Source organism: Meriones unguiculatus, chromosome 16 (assembly GCF_030254825.1).
Source record: "Meriones unguiculatus strain TT.TT164.6M chromosome 16, Bangor_MerUng_6.1, whole genome shotgun sequence".
Classification (NCBI taxonomy): Eukaryota; Metazoa; Chordata; class Mammalia; order Rodentia; family Muridae; genus Meriones; species Meriones unguiculatus.
Window position 1 is genome coordinate 13,366,471 of NC_083363.1, and position 14,143 is coordinate 13,380,613.

Consider the following 14,143-nt stretch of genomic DNA (forward strand, 5'->3'; position numbering starts at 1 on the left):
CAGCAGGTACAATGTGTCTGCCCTGAAATCTGGACACAGAAAGGGCTTAACCTAAATCAGGGCTATGGAATGTTCAGCCTGAACCCAGTCACTCATTCCCTCCAGTGAGGCTCTACCTCCTAAAGGTTCCTCAACCTTACAAAAACAGTTCTGCTCGGCTGGAGACCAAGCAGGAGCAAATGGGGGCATTTCACATCCCAACCCCAACACCTGAGCAGAAATGAGATCAGGAAGCAAAGTTCTGTTTCCGGCTCAGTTTCCTTGCTTTCGTATGACTTTGTCTCAATTTTCCCCCAAGAAGAAGAAAGTCTTACAATTAATTCTGCTCTAAATATTCTCTCTCTCTCTCTCTCTCTCTCTCTCTCTCTCTCTCTCTCTCTTGCTCTCGTTCTTGCTCTCGCTCTCTCTCTCTCATCAGCATGGTTGGAAGTGGACAAAGACAAGAGAGGAGCCACATCTGGTAGAAAATGAGCTCAAGCCAGCTGCCTTCCACAATAATCCAAGTTTGTGCCATCCAACATTCAATCTTGAGACGTGTGGGGCTGAGCTAGGTGTGGATAGGGTAGGGATAACTGACACTACTGATCTAAAGATACACCTTGAAATAGTCTCTAAAAACTCTACATGGTTTTGTCTGTTTCTGTTTCTTTCTTTTTGGTCATTCTACCTATCTATTATCTATCTATCTATCTATCTATCTATCTAGCATCTATCTATCCATTTATCTAATCTATCTATCATCTATCTAGCCACACACTATGACACACAGGCATAGCACCTGCATAATTAATTTTTCTGAAGTCAGTAGGAAAAAAAATGCACTCCTGTATATGACAACCAAAAAAATTGGAAAGACAACATTAACAAAGAACTACGGGAGTGAAGTTCTCCGCTGATGTCTAAGTTCGAAAGTGCAATTTTCTAAACAGCATTAGAAATGCTGAAACTCTGCTTGTTCCAACACTTCTCCTGTGAAGGTGACTGATGACATATCCGCAAAGTTATTTTTATTCAAACAGTGCCCAAGAACAAAAAGGCTAAATAAAATGGGTTGTAAGCAAAGCTTTATACAGAGATATCAAAGGATGGGAAAAGAAGCCGTGGAAACATCGTGAAATGAAAATGAACTAAAGGCTTTTGTCTTTTATTTATATTGTGAGCCAATGAGAAAGCCTCGCTGTGGGGTGATAAATTGCTTTCAAAGCCAGGGATGAGCAGAGGAAATGGTAATTAATACCTATTGTGCCTTTAGATTTTTATCTCTCGCAAGAAGAATGTGCTGTGGGAGTTGGAGCACATATTAAGGGTACTAAAGGTTTTAGTGATTTTGAAATCCATATAAGTCATCTTAAATTTGAACTTGAGGTAATTATCATTTGTATTCATTCTGAGTCACCGAGGGCATCGGCTGTGAAGCCATTGCGAATGCCACACGGCAGGCCTGGTTTTTTGAAATAGCAAGTTAAACAAGGCCTTAAAATCAGCAACATTTGCTTTGCATCTTGAAGTCAATGTTTTCCTTTAATCTCACAAATGAAAAAAAATGTCCCAGTAGAATTAATTATAACGGGCAAAATAATTAGCCAAGATGGAAATTACTAAATCAGGAAAACACATAACCTGGTTTCATTAGCTCACCCATTATCATTGGTTTTGGAAGGCTCCTGGTACTTTAAAAGGGAAATTTTAAAAGTTGGTCTGGGTGGATATTTTCCTACATTAATAATAATAATAATAATAATAATAATAATAATAATACTCACTCATAGACAGATTTAGGGGGAAACTTAATTTTAGTCATCAGTATTAATAAAATCAGTAAAACAAATATCTGCAGTTGAGTAGAGCTCAGCCATCTAACAAAATGTATTGTTTCATTAGCAGGGTGTGGAAACAATGCTAGGCCTATTTCTAAAGGATTGGAGGAGCAGACTCAGGCCCCGACATCATGTTAAAGCAAGAAGACTTCCCAGCCAGAGTGAGAGGCAGACATTCACTGAAAACAGTCAAGTCATTTCTTTACATACAAGTAGTACACAGGGCTTGGACAGGGCTTGGACAGGGCTTGGACAGGGCTTGGACAGGGCTTGGACAGGGCTTGGACAGGGCTTGGACAGACATTTCATTATTTCTCAGACTGTGGAAAGTTGCAGAGCGGTAGAAATGGATTTGCTTGAAGGAGATCCAAGGAAGGTGCTACCGTGATGCCCGTGGCATCTGCTCTGTTGTCCCCAAAACATTTCCTCAGTGTGCATTGTGGGATCCTGTTTATCTTGCTGATTTATTCCCTCTCAGATGCCTGCCTGGATTTAAAGGGTGAATACTAATTTCTTCCCACATTGGTGTGCATCTAGTGTCTTTGAGGATGACCCTTTTAGTAGTATGGAATAATTAGTACAATGTTTGTATTAAATGAGAGATTTAAGTATGGGTCAACCAGTGAAACTTATCAGAAATAAATGAATGGAATCCAGATAAACAATTTCAACACAGGTATTGCAGATATGGAATTTCACAATAAGACAAGTTTTCAGCAAAATAAAGTATTTGACAACCACTAGGACCAGATAACGCCTGAGGGATCTCGGAGTCACAAAGGGAGAGAAAGGTCAAGATAGCATGCTGCCAAAGTTTTGCAGACTTTTTTTTCCCACTTACTCACAGTGCTCTTGGATAGTTCCACAAGTCAGTATACAAGCAGATTACTTTCTGAATTGCTTTTTATCCCAATTCTGTCCCTGGGAAGATTGAGGCTGGAAAGGTCAACCCCAAGCCACATAAAAGAAACGATCTTTCTGCAATCCGGCATGCCAAGTTCTCAGTTCACATTAGCTCTAGCTTAGGCATGGTGTCTTCATTCCTCATTGTACTTTTGCGACTTTTAAGTAGAGCTGTTTTCAGGAGGCCCCTGCTGGTTTTTGCTTCTCTCCCAACACTGATATTCTGAGGCAGAGAGGTCCCATTGAACATTGTCTGGATTACCATTTCAGTAATACAATTTCACTTAGAAGAACATCTAGTCCAGTCATCAAGGTGTGAATAGAAGCAGAATAATAAGGACTGGGGAATGGCTCAGTAGGAAATTGCTCGGGCTGCAAGCATGAAGACTGGAGTTTGGATGCCCAGCACCACATCTAAAATGCTGAGCATGGAGGCTTGTATCTGGAGCCCTAGCCGCAACCATATGGATCTATGAGAATCCTGGAGGGTATTACCAGGCCATTTAGCCAAAATAGTTCAGGAAGAGATTGTATCTCAAAATAACAATGGACAGTGATAGTGGGAGATCCATGAACAACCAAAGCATGTGCACTTTCATTGCATGCACACATGCACAAACACATTCACCCATACGTTAACACGAATACATATACATCACAGACATACACATGAGAGAGAGAGAGAAGTGGGGGAGGAGGGGGTATACTTTATCATAGTAGACAGATGGCCAAAACAAACAGAAAGGAGAGATGCTACTTTCGTGTTGTCTCTCACTGATAGTCTGCGGAAGTCTGAAATAACTAAGCACAGACTGAAAATACTAAGCTGTCTAACTGGGAGTTTCCAGGATTAGCAATATAAGCAGATGCTGGATTTGGGGAAAGGCTAAGTAACTGCCCACTTTCTCCTCTAGTTTTGAATGTGTGTGTGTGTGTGTGTGTGTGTGTGTGTGTGTGTGTGTGTGTATGAAGGGTAGATTGGCAGATAGATGGTAGGTCTTCCATAGTAACCCACTTTGTTGTTCCTTTACGTGAGTCTCACTTAATTTTACTGCTATTTTCCTCAGGACCTTGCATTGCTGGCATGCTGACTCTGGGTTGTTCTGTGCCTTTACTCTCTGAATCAATCTCAGGATCATCTGCTCTCCGTCATTTGCTACTGTTCCTTCTCCAACCCTAGAAAAGCAGCTTTGATGTCACTACTCTGGACCCACTCGCTTGGCATCTGAGCATGCATTTTCGATGACAGGGTTCATGGTTTCTCAGACTAAATTCTACATCTTGGTTTAAAGTTCCCATAGGAAACTGTAGTTCATAATAGATTAAAATTAGTTGTTTGGAGATTAGCTCTAGCGTGTTGGAAGTCCTGGAGCTGGAGCTGTGTGAGCTGCCTGATAATGATGCTCGGAATTGGACTTGATCCTCTTCAGGAGCATCAAGAGATCTTCATTTTGCATCCATCTCTCCAGCACCTCATGATGACTTTTCCAGCAGGTAGTATAACCTGATAAGGAATTCAGTTCAGAGTGGTCAGATAATCCTAAATGCATTATTAATTCTCAATTCACAGACATATTATATAGCATCACCTTTCTGAGGCTTCATCTGTTATCATCAAATCTGCCATAGAATCAATTTACTATGCATTATCATGAGTTCACCTATATAAAGATGTAATGAGGATAACCACCATCATACACAACATAATGATTTCTCAATCTGGTTAAACACACATCACAATGGTAATCTAGAAATAAGTGTAATAAAATCCCATCGAAAGTTGTCTAAAAGCAGTGTAAGCAAAGTAAATTCTTCATGAAATAAGCTGGTTCACTACTCAGAGCACGCCACTGTCTCAAATGCTTGCATAGTATCATCATTTTTCTGTTATACCTGTATAACCTGTATGGCCAAAATGATGTGATTATTCAACAGTTTATTTTGGATCATGGAAGAACTTTTTTCCTCTAAGCATGTTCCCTAGAAGCTGTCATCTTTCAGAATGAGGACTGATGAGGCATATCTTGTTCATGGATCATAAACACCTTCTCATTACTGTTTTTTTTTTTCTTACATTTATTTATTGAGTGGGTGAGTGAGTGACTATGTGTGTGATTTATGATTTAGTGTGTGTGTGTGTGTGTGTGTGTGACTGTGTAGACATGTTCACACACACGTCAGGACCATGTATAGAAGGGAGGGGCCATCTTGCCGGAGCAAGATGGATTCTGGGGACGAGACTCAGTTTCTGAGCTTTGGTGACAAGCATTTTTACATGCCGAGTCACTTGGCCAGTTCCTGGACTTCAAGGCTTTTTTCTAAGCATCCTCAGCCCTAATTTATCCATGTGGTAAGCCCTGAACCCAGGCACAGAAATAGGTGAATATCTTCACCACTGACTTGAGTTTTAGACAACAAACCTTACTCATATACAGATTTGTGAAAGGATGTCTGGGGTCCCATTTTATCCCTTGTCATTCTGAGGCCGCCATGTTTCAGGACTCTACTAAGGATTCACTCAGGTCGCTTCACATTAAAGAAAATAAATCTGTTCTCCACCCCTGCTTCACCTCTTTGCCTTGCAGAATTTCATCTTCCACACATGTAGTCCCACTGCATTCCATTCTGAGAGAAGTTCTTCAGAGAGAAGATATGTTGACGAAACTCAAAGGGAACGTGAACACGGAAACTGACTTTCAATAAACCATTAAAGTCCACTCTATTAATAGGTATCTTAGGCAGTAGGGATCTTGGCAAACTATTAATTCACACTATCTAATGAGTTTCCTACGTAAGACTTATGCTGTTTACCCACCCCATAATGAGATCAAATTCTTATTATTAAAGTCACTTTGTATACATTATTTAAGAGTAGACCTTCAAAACAGAAATTCATTACCTAATTAGCTTTTACTAGAGCTATATATATCCTGTAAGCTTAATGTGCATATCATCTTATTCTTTCTAAATTTTTGCTGTTTTATAATTTCTAACAAATTTGCATTCCAAACATGAGAGGATTTAAAAAACATCAATCAGGTGATTCCCATGAGCCACAAAATTGCCGGCATAGAAAATGTCCTTAAAGTGTAATAGTAGCACCCTTATGTTGTCAATTACCAACAACTGCCTAATTGGACTGACGGTCCATTCAACAGGCCGGAAATCATGTCTGCTACTAGGAAATCCGCCAACTAACCAGATTAGCAAGCTCATGGATCTTAGAAGAAAATCTACTACTGTTACTTTCCTAGACCAGCACAATTCCTAAGCAAACTGTAATGTATCCTGAGGCAAACAGATGAGTGTAGCTCTCATGACTCATAAAAGAAGTTTCTACTTACAGCAAATGGAGACCAGTGCAGAAAACCACAACTGGAAACAATGTAGAAGAAATCAACAAATCTATCTGTGTAGGTTGGATGTGGACAGAAGAGATTTTTGGGTGGTGGTGGTTAGAGTGGGTCTTAGTGGAATCCTGGATTAGGTTATGATGCAGTGAGGTAAAAGCCACCTAAACCCTAAAGAATATGCATTCTACAAAGTATCACAATGAAACTTCTAAAACAGACTGCATCCTGGTACACAAAACAAATTTAAAGAGATTAAACTCACTCCTTGTACCTCTTTTTATTTGTCTATTATTACAATTTATTCACTTTGTATCTCTATTGTAGCCTCCTCGACATCTCATTCCAGTCCCACTCACCTTCCTTCTTCTCTCCCTATGCCCTTTCCCCAGTCCAATGATAGAGGAGGTCCTCCTCCCCTTTCATCTGATCCTAGCTTATCAGGTCTCATCAGGACTGGCTGAATCATTTTCCTCTTCGACCTGGCAAGGCTGAACCCCTCCCCCCCATGGGGATGTGATCAAAGACCTGGCCACTGAGTTAATGTCAGAAACAGCCTCTCCACAAGGAAAATGAGCAGCCTATGGGCTTCCTCTGAGCAGGGGTTCTGGGTCCTCTCTGTGCATGGTCCTTGGTTGGAGTATTGGTCTCTGCAAGAACCCCTGGGCCCAGGTTTTTTGGGGTCTGTTGGTCTCCTTGTGGAGCTCCTGTGCCCTCCAGGTCTCTCTATCTCCCTCTTCTTTCAAAAGGTTCCCTGCACTTTGCCCAAAGTTTAGCTGATATTCTGATGGGTAGTCTTTCAGAGGAACCCTGAGAAAGGCTCCTGTCCTGTTCCTTGACTTCTCCTGTTTCTGATGTCTATCATGTTTGCCCTCCTGAATGTGGTTTGAGCCTCTTCCCTAGGGTCTTTCTTGTTGTTTAGTTTCTTTAGGACTATAGTATGTTTATCCTATATTATATGTCTAATATATACCATGTGTGTCTTTCTGCTTCTGGGTTACCTCACTCTGGATGATCTTTTATAGTTCCCACCATTTACCTGCAAATTTCATGATTTCCTTGTTTTTAATTGCTGAGTAGTATTCCATTGTGTAAATGTAGCACCATTTCTGTATCCATTCTTCAGTTGAGGGACATCTAGGTTGTTTCCATATTCTGTCTATTATGAATAAAGCTGCTATGAACATAGTTGAGCAAATGTCCTTGTTACATGGTTGAACATATTTCAGATATATTCCCAGAAGTGGTGTAGATGGATCTTAATGTAGCACTATTCCTAATTTTCTGAGAAAGCACCACATTAATTTACAAAGCAATTGTACAAATTTACACTCCCACTAACAATGGAGGAGGGTTCTCCTTTCTCTATAACCTCCCCAACATGTGTCTTCCCTTGAGTTTTTGATATTAGCCATTCTTATGGGTGTGAGGTGCAAACTCAGGGTCATTTTGACTTGCATTCCTGATGACTAAGGTTTCTGAGCATTTCTTTAAGCATTTCTCTGCCATTCGATATTCCTCCGTTGAGAATTCTCTGTTTAGCTCTGTACGTGTTTTAACTTGATTACTTCTTGGTTTGTTGGTGTTTAACTTCTCGAGTTCTTTTAAAAATTTTTTTCTTCATAAGCTATTCATTATATATCCTGATTGAAGTCCCCTCTCTCAACTCCTCCAGTCCCGCCCTGCCTCCTTTTTCCCCTCATCCCCTTCCCCTAGTCCACTGAAAGGGGGAGTTCTCCACAATTGCCATCTGCCCATAGCTCGTTAAGTCTCATGAAGACTGACAGGATCCTCTTCCTTTGTGGCCTGGCAAGGCTACATCATCAGCGGTGAGTAATAAAAGAGCAGTCAACTGACTTCATGTCAGAGCAGCCCTTGCTCCCCTCACTAGGAGATCCACATGGAGACTGAGCTTCCAATTGGCCACATCTGAGCAGGGGGTCTAGGTTCTCTCCATGCATGGTCCTTGGTTGGTGCATCAGTCTCTGCAGGACCCCCTGGGCTCAGATCTTTTAAGCAATGGAGACTTCCAATTTAGAATCCCCATATAATGTCTTTCTCCGGGTCTATATTTTCATGACTATGTCTCTGAAATTATCTCAGCCTTCTCACTTGGAAATTCCATGTACGTCAGACTTTGAAGTTATACCTGTTTTTCATATAGACTGCATGGGTGTTGTGGTATTACTGCCTAGAAGACAAAGACTAGAAAGTAGCAGGTGTGACACAGCAACAACCGTGGTGACAATTAGAATGGAAGTAAAGGACCTAAGTCACAATCAGTTGGTCACATTGTCCTTTAAATATGGTGGTAGACAATATTGAACACTTGCGTAGCTAACTCACACTGCATCATCTTTCTCAAAGGTTGAGAGTTTGGTGTCAGTGCTACAGAGAAATCTAGGGTCATTTTTATCGAGTGAAAGAAAGGAAAATGTTGAAATCACATGAGTTGCTCCTGCTGACATCCACAACAGTCAGGTGAGAGAAGTCACATTTCCTTGCTCTTAGCTATATTTCTGAATTTTTACAAAAATAATGGTTTCCAAATAAACACTTTCTCAGAAATATGATCCTATACATCCATAATGTATTAGTGATCTGTGTCCCAAGGTTCTGGATGTATGTGAGAAAACTATCCAGTTTCTCCTTAGAGGCCCATATTATGTCCAGACACCATTCAACCCTAATAATTTCTGACCTCTGCAACCATCCAGGGATTCTGCATCACCTTGGCTATGGTGACTGTCAGTTTTGAACTTCTAGGAATCTCTACGTACTATTTTATCTTCTTTCCGATTTTTTTTAAACTTGGGTAGATTTTACTTATATTATTAAAGATTGTGAAATGCACTCCTGTTTTTAGTTACTAACACAAGTTTTAAAGCATGCTTAATTTTAATTTTTTTATACCCTGCACCCACATAAACTGTGTACCAGCCATAATCCCCAAGTTCACCACTCCGGTGCTAAGACCAGCTATTCGCATGTGCTCTAACTGATCAGCACATGTGTTTTTCTGATGCTACCAGTTTCTCTCCAGCCATATCTAGGGGTGTATCTGCCCTCCCTCTCATTTTGTCATGCCTCACACTGACTTGCAAGAATGGAAACTGTGTATGGCCTTTGGGGCACCACTTCTTTAAGATCCTACTGACAGGTCTCCCAAACCGAAGCTGAAATCTCCAGGCTTGAAGTTCAGAGAAGTGTCTATGTTGCTTATGCAACACCAGGATGCATTCAAAATAGGTGCTCTATTACCATGGAAACACCAGTCACATGAAGATAAATTCAGCTTCTTGGGAAATGCATACACATCTTAGAACTGCTGTTACTTAATCAGTGTTCTTACTGCTCCTAGCTGCCCACAAGAACAAAAGTTCCATAACAGCAAACATTTCAACCCTTATTTTACAAAAAGCATATGTCTTGTATTTCCTAGGATAGTAATCGTGGCACAAAAATGCAGTAACCATTTGTTGAATGAATATTTATGGTAACAGTGAAAGCTTAGCTCCAATGCCTCAGTTTTATGTTTGATATTATTTTCATTTTAACCAGACCATAATGATTTCTTTTTTAACTACATTTTTTCTACAGTTATTAAAAACTGAATAATGGATGAAAGAGTATACACAAATGCATTCACTCACATCTATCACTTAAAAACTGATGTGTAAAGGTCATGGTGTGTGGGACAGAGACAATCTAATCCTCATGTTCCTGCCTTTCAGGTTATTCCTGTGGTCCAGCAATGTTCTACACATCTTTCTGCCTTTAGTTTCTTCTGAAAAGCAGATATGGCTTTCAAATTCAGTGGGTCAAGATTAAATCAGCTAATGTAAGAAGTTTTTCATGCACATTGAAGACCCAACATTTGAGAAAAGGACTGTAAATGATAAATCTTGCAAGCATTATCTACAGGAAGAGGTTATCAAATATTTTATGGTTAGATCCAATAATAACTTTCATCTTAAGAATCCAGCCCTGCATGTAAGAAAGAGAATGGGAGGGTGTGTGATTGATTATCATTGTCGGGAGCATTATCTAGACGGGTTATGTGGAACTGATATTGTGCCACCCTTTTATTTTGGTTATTTTTTTTTCAAGACACAGTTTGTCTGTGTAGCCTTGGCTGTGCTGGACTTTATTTGTAGACAGGCTGGCCTCAAGTTCACAGAGATCTCCCTACCTCTGCCTCCCTGAGAGCTGGAGTTAAAGGTGTGCACTGCCACACGTGGCTGATGCCAACTTTTTAAATTTTCTGTGACCATTCTCTTGTTCTGGCTAACTATCATATGCTACAAGCTAACATTTGTTCTCTCTGCTCTGGAATTAAAATTTCCCAACAGGACTAAAAATTTCTGATTCATTTCTTTAGAAAGTTGTGCATAATCAAATATTTTGCTTATTGCTTATGTTTCTTTGGACTATGACTATGTGTGTGTGTGTGTGTATCCATCACAATGTTTACATTCTTAAAAGTATTTATGTTAAAATTATACACTAACATCTTTGCTTTGGACCTAATTTTGTACCACAGTTTGATTTGAAAATTAGTGGCTCAGTGCAAACATTTGATGGTATCACAAAGTTCATAAATATAGACATAGCTATGTCTTGTCTCTAATTCCATATATGACTAGGAAACAGTTAAAAGATTTTGAACACAGAAAATAACTTTAAAACACACAATTTTGAACAGACACGTATAGTTTTACTTTCTCAACTTCTGTTGACTCTCCAGTAGGAAACATTTATTGTATGCTTTCACATCTGATTAATTCACAAAATTCATGGGATTATAATTAAAGACTATATCAATCTGCAACTAAGAATAACTTTTACTCTTACATTTAATCATAGTTTCTGTTAAAGAGGATATAGATGTATTTGTGATTTTCATATGAAATAGCCCCCTCAAACAGTCTGGCATTTGGTCCCCAGCTGGTGGTGCACTTTGGGGAGACAGAGCTTACTTTAGGAGGTGGAGCATATTTTAGGAAGTGTGTCATTGAGGACACACCCGTTTCTTGTCTGCTTTCTGCCTCTTTACGGTGGATACTGTGTAACCAGCCACCTCCCGCTGCCATAGCTATGAGGCTCTTCTACCAGCATGCCCTCGCCACAGTGATAGACTGTGTGCAGTGAGCTATAACCCAGAATAAATTCGTTCTCCATTATACTCTGCCAGAAAAAAATATCACAGTAATCAGAGAAATAATGAATATGCTGTGTCCTTATTTCATACAAAATATTTTGCTTAATATTAAAAACCAAAATATACGAGCTCTACAATAATGGCTGAGGTTGAAAGCACTGACTGATGTCATTATGTATTTCTGAAGCCTTTCAAATAGAATTTATTTTTAACTTACTAGTCTACATATTTTCTGACCTGAGCCACACGGTGTTGTTATAATTCTGTATGATCAAACACACTAAATATCAGAATGATTGAGATTAACAAGGAACCCTTGAAAACACATTCATGCAATACACATACCCAGTCGCAATTTAGAAAGCCTGGACCAACTATAGATACTAATATTATTTCCAATCCCATTTGGTGTTATAGTTCTATTTTATTAAATTGATAGTTAAATATTAAATTGCTGAATCACATTTCATCTTTATTACTTACATATTTGTCAAAACTACTCTGGTGGCTTATACGTACATAGCAGTGAACTATGAATCTATTTTTAGCACAGTGAGTGGCATGTTAGGGAAAGGCTAGATAGAGGCACTTATCCTCATTAGTGTCATCACACAGATCAGGTTGCTGCACTCCAGCCTTCGAAGAGAAATAGAACAAAAACACATGGCAAAGGTGGGGATGGTTTATAGATGAGCTGGTTCAAATTATTGACCCAAGTTTATGTCAAAACTATCCCTTGGTGTTCGGAGAAAATTCTGACGGAAGAGGCTCATCCTGGATTTCTACCTGTTCATGATCTAGTCTATCTTCTTCCCTTGTCACAACAAAAGAATAGTAAGCAGGGAATCTTATGGAAGAAGGGGGAGATAGAAAGACCTGGAGGGGACAGAAGCTTTACAAGGAGACCGACAGAGCCAAAAATTTGGGCCCAAGGGTGCCTGCAAGAGAATGATGAATCAACCAAAGACCATGCATGGAGAGGACCTAGAACTCCTGCTCAGATGTAGCCCATGGGAAGCTCAGTCTTTATGGGGGTTCCCTAGTAAAGGGAGCAGGGGCTGTCTCTGACATGGACTCAGTGGCTGGCTTTTTGATCACCTCCCCCTGAGGGGGAAGCAGCCTTAGCAGGCCACAGAGTAAAGGATCCAGAAGTCCTGATGAGACCTGATAGCCTAGGGTCAGATAGTAGGGGAGAAGGACCTCCCCATCAGTAGACTAGAGGAGGGGCACTGGGGTGGGAGTGAGTAGGAGGAGATGAGGGAGGTGGCTACAGCCAGGATACAAAGTGGATAAATTGTAATTAAAAGAGGGAAGGAATAATTATATGCGCCATACCTCATCTTATATGCCATTTACCATAGAACTGCTCCTCAAAGCCCAAACGCTTGTAGATACTCATCACAATCAGCCCCATAACTACAGAAGTACACTAAACTTCATGGTAAATACAGTGTCTCTTCTAACAGTCTTAAGATTTTGATGCCAAAAAATAATGGTTTTCAATTGGTTGTCAAAATTAGCTATTTTTGTGAATGTCTCCACACCAAATAAAATGATCTACTCCAGAGTCTTAAAATCAGGAAATTCAACAGGACACCATTGCTAAGTTAACAGAGAGAAAAGTCCATAATGAATCACCAGAACCTTCAGAACGACTCGTCCAAAACTGAGGATTTCAGTGCAACAGTGAATAAGACCACAGCAGGTACAGTGCAATCTAGGGACAAAGAGACTCCCACTTCCCACCCTCAGTAATGTTCTCAAATTTCACAGGTTGGGATGTGATTCATTCTTCTTGAACTACACAATATCCTTCAAGAAAGTGAGTCTTTAAAGTTATTTTGTAAAAATTCCTGAAGGACAGGATCCTTCACGTGGTATCTTCATATGGTTGCAGCAGGTGACATTTTTGGTTAAGGCAAAAACCAAAAAATAAAACAAAACATCTTTTCTTTCTGTTGATTATGTCAGGTTTCTTCATTCCAATTGTCTTTCTATAACATCTGTTTTCTAACACTCCTGGCAACAATATAAGGAGGATCAATTTGGTTCTTCTTACTCAAATAATCACATTCCATGATTATTTATCCAATGTAAATGTCCAAATCCTTCCCCCTGTGTCATAGAAATGTGGTAAATCAAGAGAACTGAACACGGCTCCCTCAGGCAGATGTGTGGAAGCATATGCAAATGAAGGAGGCTAACATCAGGAATATTCCACTTAACATGTGTCTTCTGCATTAAGCAACAGTTTTCAATCAGCAATAAATAAACTAATAGAAAAAGGCCGGTTTCTCTGCAGACAAAATGCTCTGACATTGGAAATGACCCTCCTGCCCAAAGCACTTAGCAGAACACCAATCACCATTGTTTCACAAATGACATTAAAATATAGTTAATTTTAAAATTCTGCTTTACTGGGCCTCTCAGGGCACAATGATTAGTGTAATTTTCAGCATAAATGTTATGCAGACATGATGACTAATTAGAGATGGAAACCATGCTTTCACATAAGCCACTGGATTAACCTTCAGGCATCTGAGAACTTCCACAGAGCTTCTGTGAACTGGAACCGATCAGGAAAGTGGCTAGAGGAAGCAGGTTCTGCCTCAGAAGGTGTATTCCTGGGAGCATGGAGCTGAAGAACATGCTTCCTCATGCTCTGAGTTGATGCCTCTGTCCAAAGCATTAGGTGGCTCAACTTTTCCAGTCTGTGTATGGGCCAGTATTACTCTGGGTCAGGGGCAAGGGCCATAGTCAGCATTATGATCCAGACCCTTCTGCAAGAAATGAGATCCTGAAGCAAAAGCTTTGCCATGGTTCATTTTAGCTACAGACTGTGTGTATTTTTGAGTGACAAGGCTATGGTCTGAAAGGTCCACCCAACTCGAGACAGTCTAAAAGCAACCATC